This window comes from Athene noctua, chromosome 1, assembly GCF_965140245.1.
Source record: "Athene noctua chromosome 1, bAthNoc1.hap1.1, whole genome shotgun sequence".
Taxonomy (NCBI): domain Eukaryota; kingdom Metazoa; phylum Chordata; class Aves; order Strigiformes; family Strigidae; genus Athene; species Athene noctua.
The window spans coordinates 244,526,665-244,538,823 of NC_134037.1; positions in this window are offsets into that span (position 1 = coordinate 244,526,665).

The window sequence follows — 12,159 nt, forward strand, 5'->3', positions numbered from 1 at the left end:
CCCGTATATGGGATACGTAGGTCTGTGGGTCAACCTAGGGTATGGACCCAAGGAAAGTGGGTATAAATCAAGGGGGGAAGAAAGGGATCTCTTTCTCTGCTCCCCCCGGCCACGTCTCCCAGATATCTGGAGAGAGCAGTGAAGTGAGGAAGACAGATGCGAGCAGAAAAGACCGCTGCCTCCTGGAACCCCCGCTGGTGGGATCAGCACAGGAACCCAGACCAGTGATCTGAATTCCCCCATTCCCTCTATCTCCCTCTTTTCCCTTTCCCATTAAGAAATGCAAGGCATATTGTATTGCTTGCCACAACTTGCTATGTACTTAGCCAATTATCATGTGTTCAGTTAGTACATTGTGGGTAGTTAATAGATGTTTGGACTTGGAGACTTGTTGTCCTCTCCATTGGGGATTTGTGAATCTGAGTCACTTGTCCCCCTCCTCTGAGCGGGACATGACACAGGGGGATAATCACTTCCCTAGTCCTGCTGGACACACTATTTCTGATACAAGCCACGATACTATTGATCTTCTTGGCCACCTGGGCACACTGCCAGCTCATATTGAGCTGGCTGTTGACCAATACCCCCAGGTCATTTTCCACTGAGCAGCTTTCCAGCCACTCTTCCCCAAGCCTGTAGCATTGCAGGGGGGTGTTGTGACCCATGTGCAGGACCTGGAACTGAGCCTTGTTGAATCTCATACAATTAACTGTGGTCCATTGATCCAGCCTGTCCAGATCCCTCTGCAGAGCCTTCCCACCCTCAAGCAGATCAACACTCTCACCCAGCTTGGCATCATCTGTAAAATTCCTGAGGGTGCACTCCATCTCCTCATCTAGATCACTGATAAAGTTATAAACAGGATGGCCTCAATACTGATCCCTGGGGAACACCACTTGTGACTGGTTGCCAACTGGGTTTATCTTCATTCACCACAACTCTTTGGGCCCGGCCATGCAGTCAGTTTTCTACTGAGCAAAGAACACATGCACCCATGAGCAGCCAGTTTCTCCAGAAGAATGCTGTGGGAGGTGGCGTCAAAGGCTACTTTAGAATTCCTCACTACTTCAGAACCTGTTCTGAATTTTTGTCCAATGACCTAGCCATGTTTGAATTAACGCGTATAGCACCGTTAGGAGGTACTTATCACCACTGTTTGGATTTGGATAGCTGTTGCACTTTCATGAAGTCTGCCTATGCTTTTTTTCCTCAAACACCACTGTCTCTGCCCAGTGTCCTTTCTTTTCTGGCTGTGGACCCTGGTATGGATGCAAACAGACCAGGGCACACTTCACTCTTCTTCCTCCATAGTTACTCACGGAAAACACTTTTAAACCTTCTATAAAGGATAAGGAAACACGTATAGCACTAGGCTGCACCCATCTTATGGGCAGCTGCAAGCTCCCCTATAGCCATGGGCAAAGAGAGCTGTCCACAACACTCCCTTATCAGTGTAATGCTTATCTCAAAATATGGTTTCTGCTCATGTCCTGTGGGCCAGTTCCTTTGGTCCACGTGGTCCTGACAGGGCAGAATGAACTGATGTCAGTCATGGCTTTGTCAAGTATGTCCCCTCCCTGCCACAAAATAGCAGATGAAACAATGCTGTGGGACTTTATGCTCTGCAGCCCTTTCAGCATGAGAAGGAAGGGGCAGCTGATCCTCAGAGTACATGGGTTGAGGGAATGTCAAACCAAACCACAGAACAGTATGAAAACATATGGGTTACAATCTTTTACAAAATGGAGTCTTCTTGACATAAAATAGCAATGGAAACAACCGCTGACCAACCACCTACCAAGGTGGATGGCAGCACCACTGCCACCGCCTTGTGCTGCAGCCTGGGGAAAGGGCTGGGTGTCATCTCCAACATGGTGGTTTTGCCATCCAGTTGCACCCCCCCTTTCAGAGATGTTTTGTGTGAGTTGGCAGTGCCCCATGCTGTGATACAGCAGGGCCGAGCTGCCTTGCTGCCCTCTGGTGGTGGCCAAGCTGAACCCAGTGGAGCTGGATCCTGCCTCAGCGTTCAGCCATGTCCCAGCCTCCTTGGTCAGCACAGGTCCTTACAGGTCAGGCAGACATCTGCCACCACAGTACCACCATCCCTATTCCTGCCTCAGGTGTGGAAGGTGAAAACACAAACCATGTCCTTGCATGGGCAACAAAACACAGTGCCTCACAAGGTGCAACAGCTGACTCGGTATCAGAAAAATCTGTCAACTCCGGTTAGATATCTGAAGCAACACTGGGCTTTGTCCTGACTGCTTCATGGTACATGTCTCATATTCACAGTTGTACCCATGATGTGATCTTTCTATATAATTTAAGATTGTTTTTGGCCTTTTCTAAAGTCAAATAATGATGGAAGTTTGCTTTTCTGTCTGATTTTTAGTCTTTTGACAAGCTTCTGCATGCTTCTTCCCTACTAAGTGTCTATGATGGAGATTGTTTTCCTTACCTTCAGAATATTACCTTGTATTTCTTCACAGATTAATCTGTTCTGTCTTTCTTCATGTTCAAGAAGTTTGACAGTCTGGCTGTTGTATCCACGTTTACCCTTTCCTGATACCTTCCCAGTTTTCCAAGGTTTAAACTGACATTACTGTTTTATAGACAACTATGGCATTTAAAGAATTCCCATTATAGCTCAGATGCATCTCAGATCAATTTTCAGAGCAATATTAGGCATATAATTTACACACACCCCCTTTCTAGCAGCTCTGAATTACTTTTCTTTTTTTTTTTTTTTTTTTTTTCCTGGCTTTGAGGCAGGACAGCAGACTGCCTTGCCTCCTTGGGCTGCAGACTCTTTAGGGTTAGGTCACACAAAGAGGATGCAGGAAGCAGGGTTCAGATGCTGTCATGTATGTACATGTATGTATTCAGCTGATTCACTCCTTGGAGGAATAAGAAGACCATACATTTTTGGTAAGATTTAAACAAGTGAGAGATTACCTGTATGAGCTACCTGACAGGCATGCACAGTTGTGACACAGACACAAAGCAATATTTAGGATTTCAACCTCATTCTGCGTCAGACCAAAAAAGAAAGGGGAAAGGGAAAACAGGGACATTCAGGTTATGGAAAACAGAATTTTAAGTAAAGGCTTGTATTTTAAACTTGAACTGAAAACTTATTAACAACAATGGAGTTTCAGTTATCAAGTTGAACTTTAGGGATAAAACACTTCTGAATCTTTTGTGCTAAAAATTACATACTGTCCACTCACCTCTATTTTTTTATCTCAAGTTAGGTACCTGAAAAACTTACTTTTTTCTCATGGTAAACCATGCTGGGATCCTGAGAAAGGATACAATTCTTACTGTTACAGCAAGTTAGGAAGGTTGAATTGGTTTGGAAAATAATGTTGAATATGGGGACCTTTACAGTTCTCCAAGTGAATCAGTGATGTAATGAAACACACACACCAAGAAATGAAACACATCTGAAGATAAAAAGAGGCATAAGTAGCCAGCCAAGGATCAAAATCTTACAGAATACAAAATGGCATCAGTTGTCTCACTTTGTTGAGGTAAGTACGTTTTATACTTGATGAGAATCCTATGAACTATAAAAAATTTGAAAAACTTGATGTTGAAAACTTTTTTCTTTGGGAAAATTTACAGGGAATTAAACTATAGACAACATTTTACATGCTGACAGAGCTACTTATGACTAAAGTATTTACTCAAATCTTCCAGCCTCCTTTTGAAATAATATTGTTCATGAGTCCCCTTTTCTGAGGACTTCCATAGTAATTTTTCACTTACAGTGAAGTCTTCTTGAATAAGAAGGTTTTAAAGTAATAAAACTGCTGTAGGAACAGATTTAATGTACACAGCACAGTACAATTAAAGATGCTTCACAATTTTCAAATTACTATTCTACTACTTAGCCATATCTGACTAAAACCTCTTGTCTTGACCCATCACACCATCTTAAGCAAATTAACTCCAAATTAATATACATCTTAACAAAAGATAGGGCTATTTTATTTTCTATTTATGTAAGTTATTAAGTCAGTCTTTTTTTTTTTTTTTTTTTTTTTTTTTTCTCTTAACCATTTCAATTTTCCCTTGGTCAATTCTCACAGTGTGAACAAAGACTGATTTGTGCTGGGAGTAAGAAGGAAGTACATATATAACTTTTTATAACCAAATATGAGCTTTGTACCTTGTTTTCTAAGCAATAATACTTGCTTTCCTGTGTCTTTCTGTTTCTATACCTAACTTTAGCATATATGCTGCCTTTAGAAGTGTGACATTTAAAAATATTTTCATAAAGTTTCAAAGATGGGTTTCAGAAAGCAGACATTAAAGAGCAGGCACTTTCCAGAAACACATTCTGTTTTCCTAGTGTGACTTCCTAGTAACTGTACTCAGGTCATACTGCTAATTCATATTCTCGTTGGTTTGGGATCAGATTTGTATTTATGTATGAACACAAACTGAGCTGATTTGTTTCCTGAAATCTCTGAGAGCGATAGAGGGAACAGAGTTGCATATTTGCTGTCAGCTTTAAAAGCTCTTGAAGCTTGATAAGAAAAGAATGAAGTTTTCCCTGATATTGCTTGGGCTGTTTAGGTCAGATACTGTAGATTAGTTGTATTGAAAACAGTCTTTGTGAAAATCCATGGAGAGCCAGTAATTTTGCAATCACTTGAATAAAAATTGTCTCTAGGAACATTATATTTTCTAAATCCTTGGCAGTACCAAGGGGATCCTTTGAATCTTAAATGGGAGCTGGAAGAAATTGTATGGAATGAAAATGGCTTCAAAGGAAAATAAGCAGCATGTCTAGTTTAATACCTTTCCCACTGGCTATCATGAAATAAATTACTGAGAAATCAAGCTAAAAACCTCTATTTCATCTTCCAGTATGTTGCTAAAATATATTTATGGTTTTTACGTTTTTAATAAAGAAGCTGCTTCTTTGCCCTTTAATTGTTTGCAGAATGTAAAATGTACCAAAGTCTTTAACTGTATGTGCCAACAGTTAATGATTGCGGTGTTTGGTCTAATGATCTAAATCTGAATTTTGCTTGTACAGACTGTTACCCACAAACTGTGGGTAATATGAATACAGCATTTTCATTAAGACATTAGGGCTTGTCCACTTGTTGTGACTTCACTGAGGAAAGATATTCCCATGAGCTAATGTGTTTACTTTTATCTTTATTAATGGAGACCTGGGCTGTGATGTAGAACATCCTAGGTTCAAATTTTGCTGGAGATCAAGACAACCATCATGATTTCCCCATCTTATACTGACTAGTGAACAGATCAACTCTACAGAATATTGACAGATAAATACTCACTTTCCAGTGATTGACTTAACTTCATCTACTGTTTCCTTATTCTGTCTGCCTGGGATTCTCTTTGAGCAATTGCTGACCACCTGAAGTACAGTGGATAACACATAGGTTAGGATCTGTGAAAGTTGTCCTGGCCTCCAAAGAGACAGTCTGGTCTGGGACCTCAGATTAGACAGTCCTATTTTGGGCAGCTGAGGCTGGCCTAGAGATAGGAGACTGTTGCCCAGGCAGAAGTGTGACCTCAGGGACTATATTTACACCAAACTTCCAGAATATAGTTCTTAGTTTAGGGAAATTCTGCTTTAGCTCTGTAGTTTTAAAAAGCATTATTTGTAATTTATATATTTATTATACCTCTCTATCACTGCTCTTAAAATTTATTGAAATTGCTTCATGTCCTAACCATAATACACTTTTTGCCTCTATTTCTTTCTTTACTCTTGGGTTTGTTGGTTGCATGTTTTTGTTGTTTGTTTGGGTTGGTTTTTCTCTCCTGTTAATTTGGGAGAACTGAGTTCTGCTGTATGCAGTACACCCATGCTTGATACACTGTAAAATCATTCATATTTGACATCATTTTTACCAGAAGATCACAGAATCATCTAGGTTGGAAAAGACCTTGAAGATCATCCAGTCCAATCATTAACCTAACATTGACAGTTCCCAACTGCACCAGATCCCTCAGCACTATGTCGACCTGACTCTTAAACACCTCCAGGGATGGGGACTCCACCACCTCCCTGGGCAGCCCATTCTAATGCCTAACAACCCCTCCTGGAAAGAAATGCTTCCTAATATCCAGTCTAAACCTTCCCCGGTGAAACTTGAGGCCATTACCTCTTGTCCTATTGCTTGTTACTTGGTTAAAGAGACTCATCCCCAGCTCTCTGCACCCTCCCTTCAGGTAGCTGTAGAGGGCGATGAGGTCTCCCCTCAGCCTCCTCTTCTCCAGACTAAACACCCCCAGTTCCCTCAGCCGCTCCTCGTATGACCCGTGCTCCAGACCCTGCACCAGCTCCGTTGCCCTTCTCTGGACACGCTCGAGTCATTCAATGTCCTTTTTGTAGTGAGGGGCCCAAAACTGAACACAGGAATCGAGGGGCGGCCTCACCAGTGCCGAGGACAAGGGTAAGATCCCTTCTCTGTCCCTGCTGGCCACGCTAGTGCTGACACAAGCCAGGATGCCATTGGCCTTCTTGGCCACCTGGGCACACTGCTGGCTCCTGTTCAGCTGGCTGTCAGTCAACACCCCCAGGTCCCTCTCTGACTGGCAGCTCTCCAGCCACTCCTCCCCAAGCCTGTAGCACTGCTGGGGGTTGTTGTGGCCCAAGGGCAGCCCCCGGCATCTGGCCTTATTGAAACTCCTCCAGTTGGCCTCAGCCCATGGCTCCAGCCTGTCCAGGTCTCTCTGCAGAGCCTCCCTACCCTCGAGCAGATCAACACTCCCACCCAACTTGGTGTCATCTGCAAACTGACTGAGGGTGCACTCGATCCCCTCGTCTAGATCATCAATAAAGATGTTAAACAGGAGTGGCCCCAACACCGAGCCCTGGGGGACACCACTCGTGACCGGCCACCAACTGGATTTAACTCTGTTCACCACAACTCTCTGGGCCCGGCCATCCAGACAGTTTTTTTACCCAGCAAATTGTGTGCCCATCCAAGCCACGAGCAGCCAGTTTCACCGGGAGAATGCCATGGGAAATGGTGCCAAAGGCCTTACTGAAGTCAAAGTAGACGACATCCACAGCCTTTCCCTCATCAATAAGCAGGTCGCCTTGTCATAGAAGGAGATCGGATTTGTCAGGCAGGACCTGCCCTTCATAAACCCAGAAGAAGGATTCTAAGGCATCTAATGAACAGTCATACATGATACAACCCACATTAGAACCCCTTCATTAACTGTCCTCCTCTCTCCTTGAAAAAAAGAAAATGTATTTGGGAAAGGTAGAAAACTGAAAGTATTATACAATGGCTCTTTAAATAATAAAAAAAGCCTGTTAAAAGACTTCTTGCAGGTCTAGCATGTCAATGTGTCCCTGCCATCCTGATCTTTATCTCAAAAGTTTGACCTTAAATTGGATTTAAATTTTTTCATAGCTGAAAGTCCATCTGCAGTCCAAAATGTGTTTCCACTTTCAGCTACTAATGATCAATAGTCTGGCTGAGCCAGTCTTTCCTTTAATTGTACCATCAAGGTTTGCAAGGTTATAATTTCCATTTTCAGGTCACCTACTTTTATTTTGAAGATACTTTCAATCTGATTAGCTATTTCCCTCGCATCACTAACAGAATGTGGTGATGAAAGTTGCCACTGGTTAATTTGCCACTGGTTAATTTTGATCATGTCTTAGCTTCTGCACTGCTTATGGGTTACATAGTTACCCAGTACACTTTGCCAGCATACTGGGCCCCATAACTGCTTTGTGGGCAAAAGAATCCAGCAATAGCTACTATGCAGTTGTTGTGAAGCTTTCATTTGGGTGCAAGTCACACAGACTTCAGCCATCTAGCAGTTGCACTGCCAGTCTAAGTTAACTGTGTAGGTTTTCTGTGGTGAGTTGGCCCCAGCTAGCAACCCAGTTAGCAACCAAATTTATCTAAGCAAATAATTGTTCACTAGTTTCCTCAGGGGAAGTTGCTCTGTCCCATTGTAACCTTAGCTGACTGGCGAAGACTTTCACATTTCATAGCATAGCAAAGTCTAATTCAAGCTGATCAGTTGGTTTGATCTTTTTCCTTTAGTTACTCCTCACCTTTCTGACTGTGCCCTGTAGCAGTCTTCACTCTGCTAGGTCACCCTAACGCCTGCATGCTCCAAGTTCTATCAGCTTTTGTCACTTCAGCTCTGAAATGTGTGTGTAGCATGGGAAACTAAACTGGCTGTTAGTTAAGAAATGACTCTTAAGCAGCTTTATTGCTTCCCACACCTTTGCTGGAAACTCTTAACACACAAAGTCTTCTGTTCCTCTTTCTCTAGTCTTTTCATTCTGAAGTTGAAAACATGTTTACACTGAGATAGTCCACACATATTTCTATACACTGTTTTGCCCTCCCCGTTTTGGCAGAGATGCCACTAAAATGTGGCAGCATACCACAAACTAAAGATTTGTGTTCAGACCTGAACACAAGCTAAACAACTGTGTTCAGACCTGTTAATTTCTCTTCCCTCCTTTCTGACAGAAGGGACCTGAGCACATTTCTATCACAGGCTCCTCTCTTCTCTGGAGCTCTTGGAGAAGAAAGGGGATTTTCTTCTTCTGCTCTGTCTATCAGGGTCACATAAAGGTATGTGAGATGAATCCCACCTGATAGGGTTTGTAAATTCGTTTATGATCAGTGCCTTGCTACAGAGCAAACCCATCTTGAGTAGGTGCCCACAAGTCACCACAAGCTGCAATGTGAGCCAGGAATTAGTTTCTTTCTTCTCTGGAGCCCATCGGACTGCAGACCACAGTGCACCTGATACTGTGATTTTTTCTCTTGACAAATGCTGAATTTGACAGATGGGTGTTAAAAATATCTCCCATAGCAATTGGAAAACTTGTGTACCTTTTTGAAAATGATTCCATTTTTGTTGTTTGGCAAAATAGTTCTGGCAAAGGTAGCAATCTCTTGTAAGACTTGGAATCAGACAGATAAACTAAATGTTAATTGGTTACAGCTGAAATTTAAATTCACAGTGAGACAGAAAGTTGACCTTTAAGTTTCATTACCCTTGGGTAACTCTCAGCCTTGAGAATATGTACTGCTGTCAAAATGTTACTGTATTCTTAGTTGTGCTAGAATTAGAAAGCAGTTGTTCGAAATGAGGCTAAAAGTATATCGTAATCATGGAATAATCTTATCACAGGCTGGCTGAATACAAGATCAGATAAAAATGTGGTTTACTTTCAGGAATATTAGGTGATCATTGTGGGGAAGCTGATAATTGCTTTAAGTGGTCAAAAAGCAACCTCTGCTACTCAAATACTGTGCTTATCTCCTTAAAACTGCATCTGGAAGAATCATGATATTCACTTTTTCGTGCTTTAAGGAAGGTACCATTTTGACTTAGTGCATTGTCCATTAGTTGAGCCTCTCTGTTATCTGTAGTGCCTTTGCCATGTAAAATATATTATCCCTAAAACCAATTCTAAAAAAGTTCCAAGCACTATATTTATGTCTCTCACGTTGCTGTAACTGCAAGGCTTTATCTAACACATATATACATTTCCACATGACACAATAAAGATATTGATTCTAGGTTTATTTTAAACTGTCAAGTAAATAGGCTTGATCACAGCAAAGCAGAGATCCTATTGACTTTGCTAGGGAGACACAAATAAAGCTCCTAGGCTTTACCTGTCCCAAAATAACCCTTTGCGGTTCTATCTGTGGTTAGAAGAAAAATAACCCACAAACCCACACCAAATTTCACTTTAAATTTGCTTTTTTTTTTTCCAGTGATATCAACCAAATATAAAGAGGGAAAGTTATCTACAAGGACACTGTAAAACAAGGATACCCCTTTGGTCTATCTTCCCTTGCATCTTGCCTTGCAGTGATAGCACCTCAGTTTCCCTGCAGTCGTATTCAAAATCATAACTGCAGAACAAGGGACTATTTAAAATGGGTGAGAGAGGCAGAAGCTGGCTAAAGGACATAAGTGACATGCAAGCAGTGTGAGCTAATCCAGTGACAAGAAAAAAAGTGCTACAGCTCCTGTGGATCTTCTCCCTGCAGCATCTTCTGATTATTCACTCACCTGCTAGGTATGTTTTATATTGGGATGATGGCCCATATCTTATACATCACTCAACATATTGGGCCTAATCCTGCTTGCTGCCTAAGGCAACAAGGAACAGAAGAAAGGTAAAAGCAGAAACTTGGAGCAAATTGAACAGGGGTAGTCATATATGAGTTGGCTGCATACTGCAATATGGGTGTTTGAAAGCTTGACAAATGTAGCCCTGCCTCACCTAAAAATAAATTTGTTTTGATTCTTTGATCTGGGGCTCAATAATTTTTAGATCTAGAGGCATGAGTCTGCATCTTTTTAATGACCAGACACTTTTCTTGCCAGACATTAACCCATTGACAATAGCCACAGCATAAATGCTACAAAAACAAGAGCAGCAAGAGATGCAATCAATCATAGTTCTTATATTTGGATTTAAAATAAGTGACTAATTTATGTAAATCCTATTTCTTCTTCCTTTCTCCATGCCTCATCCTTACAGAAAAAGTGGATTCTCTTCCATCAACTCAGTTGTATCAGGGTGAGGTTGAAAGAGTTAAAAATAGGATTGTTAGGAGGTCTCTGCATGCAGATGTGGAAGTGAGAACCATTAAAATGAAGGTTTGCTTGAAGAGGTGTCTGGGATTACAAGCTCAGTGGAGAAGCCCTGCTGATATGGCATTTGTGTGTGTATGGGGCAGGAGCTGGGCAAGAACATGATTTGGAAGACACTTGTGTGTCGGTATTTAGGGAAGGAAAAAAACCCACTATTGGGTGCACACATGAAAAAGGAAAAGTTCACATTTACTTGAGTCTATGACAGCTTCTTCAGAAACCCTTCAGAAATGGCATTTCTTTCATGATGTAGATGACGCAAGGTAAGTGTCAGGCTACTGTCAACATTAATGACTAAATTGTTAGTTGTTAATCCCCTGGAACAGGAAACTTGTAACAGTCACAGAGCCTGGACCATCACTTGGGTGTGTTAAAAGGAAGGTTTTCATTTTACTTCAGTTCTTTGGGGAAGAAGTGAAGAATAAGCATGTTCTGCCTTACAGAAGACTAATCATGACTGTTCAGAAATCACAGCAAGCTGCAACAGTGGTTTGTCTGCACAACAAAGCCTGACAATTCCCAATTACAGATGAAGCAGAGGCTGTGAGGAGAAGCAGGCTGCCCTTCGCTGCCCTGTGTAACAGCTGTCCTGACTCCAGGAGCAAAGACTGCCCTGGGGTTGTTACTCTGCTGCTTTGCCTTTCATTGAGCGATAGGCACTGTCTCCTGAGGTATAGAGCCAAGTTAGCCCTCTGAACAGGATGGATTGGATGATTTAACAGCTCTTTTTCTTTGACTCCTTATATGAATCTGCACCATGAATACTTGAGAGGGAAAAACCCACCATAAGTAAACAAAGAGTAGAAACAAACAAAAATGCCTAAAACCAGAAAAAACTTTGAAAGAACAGCACTCTCTTTTTTTTGTGTCAACTCCTTAAATTCTTTTGTCATCTAGATAAAGTAGTAGAAGGTCTTTGATTATTATTTCAATTTCTCTACCTGGCATCTGTTATTTAGTTTCAAATTTATTTCTGATCAGGTAGCTCAGATCAACTCTGTCTGAATTGGGGATTTCTCAAAGGGTGAAAAGAGCCCCTGAGGAGGATTCTCTGCATAGGAGTAAACTTCACCACAGTTTAATCAGCATCTGTACTACAGTGCTGGACACTCTGTGCTGCAGTCTGGGAGGTAAAACATAGACTTTGCTGTCCTGTGGGAGAGAAGACAAGGTGTCCTCAGTCTCCCCCGTGGTCTCCCTACTCTGGTGTCTGATGAAGCTACCAGGACAACTCGGACAGCCCAAGGCACTAATTTACCGTAGCACAGACTGCTCAGACCTGCTTACAGGCAGAAACACTATGAAGAATTATATTGATAGTGTACAACACAAACTGAGGGATATGTGGCAGGGCTGGCCACAAGGATGGCACTCATACAGCAGCAATTTTCTCTGAGGAATAAAGCAATAGGAAACTTGCAATTTTACATCAGAAACTATGTGCTTTAACAGTATTAGGAAACATGCTGATAGAAAAAAATCTTCTACTTCTGCTTCTACTTCTGCTTA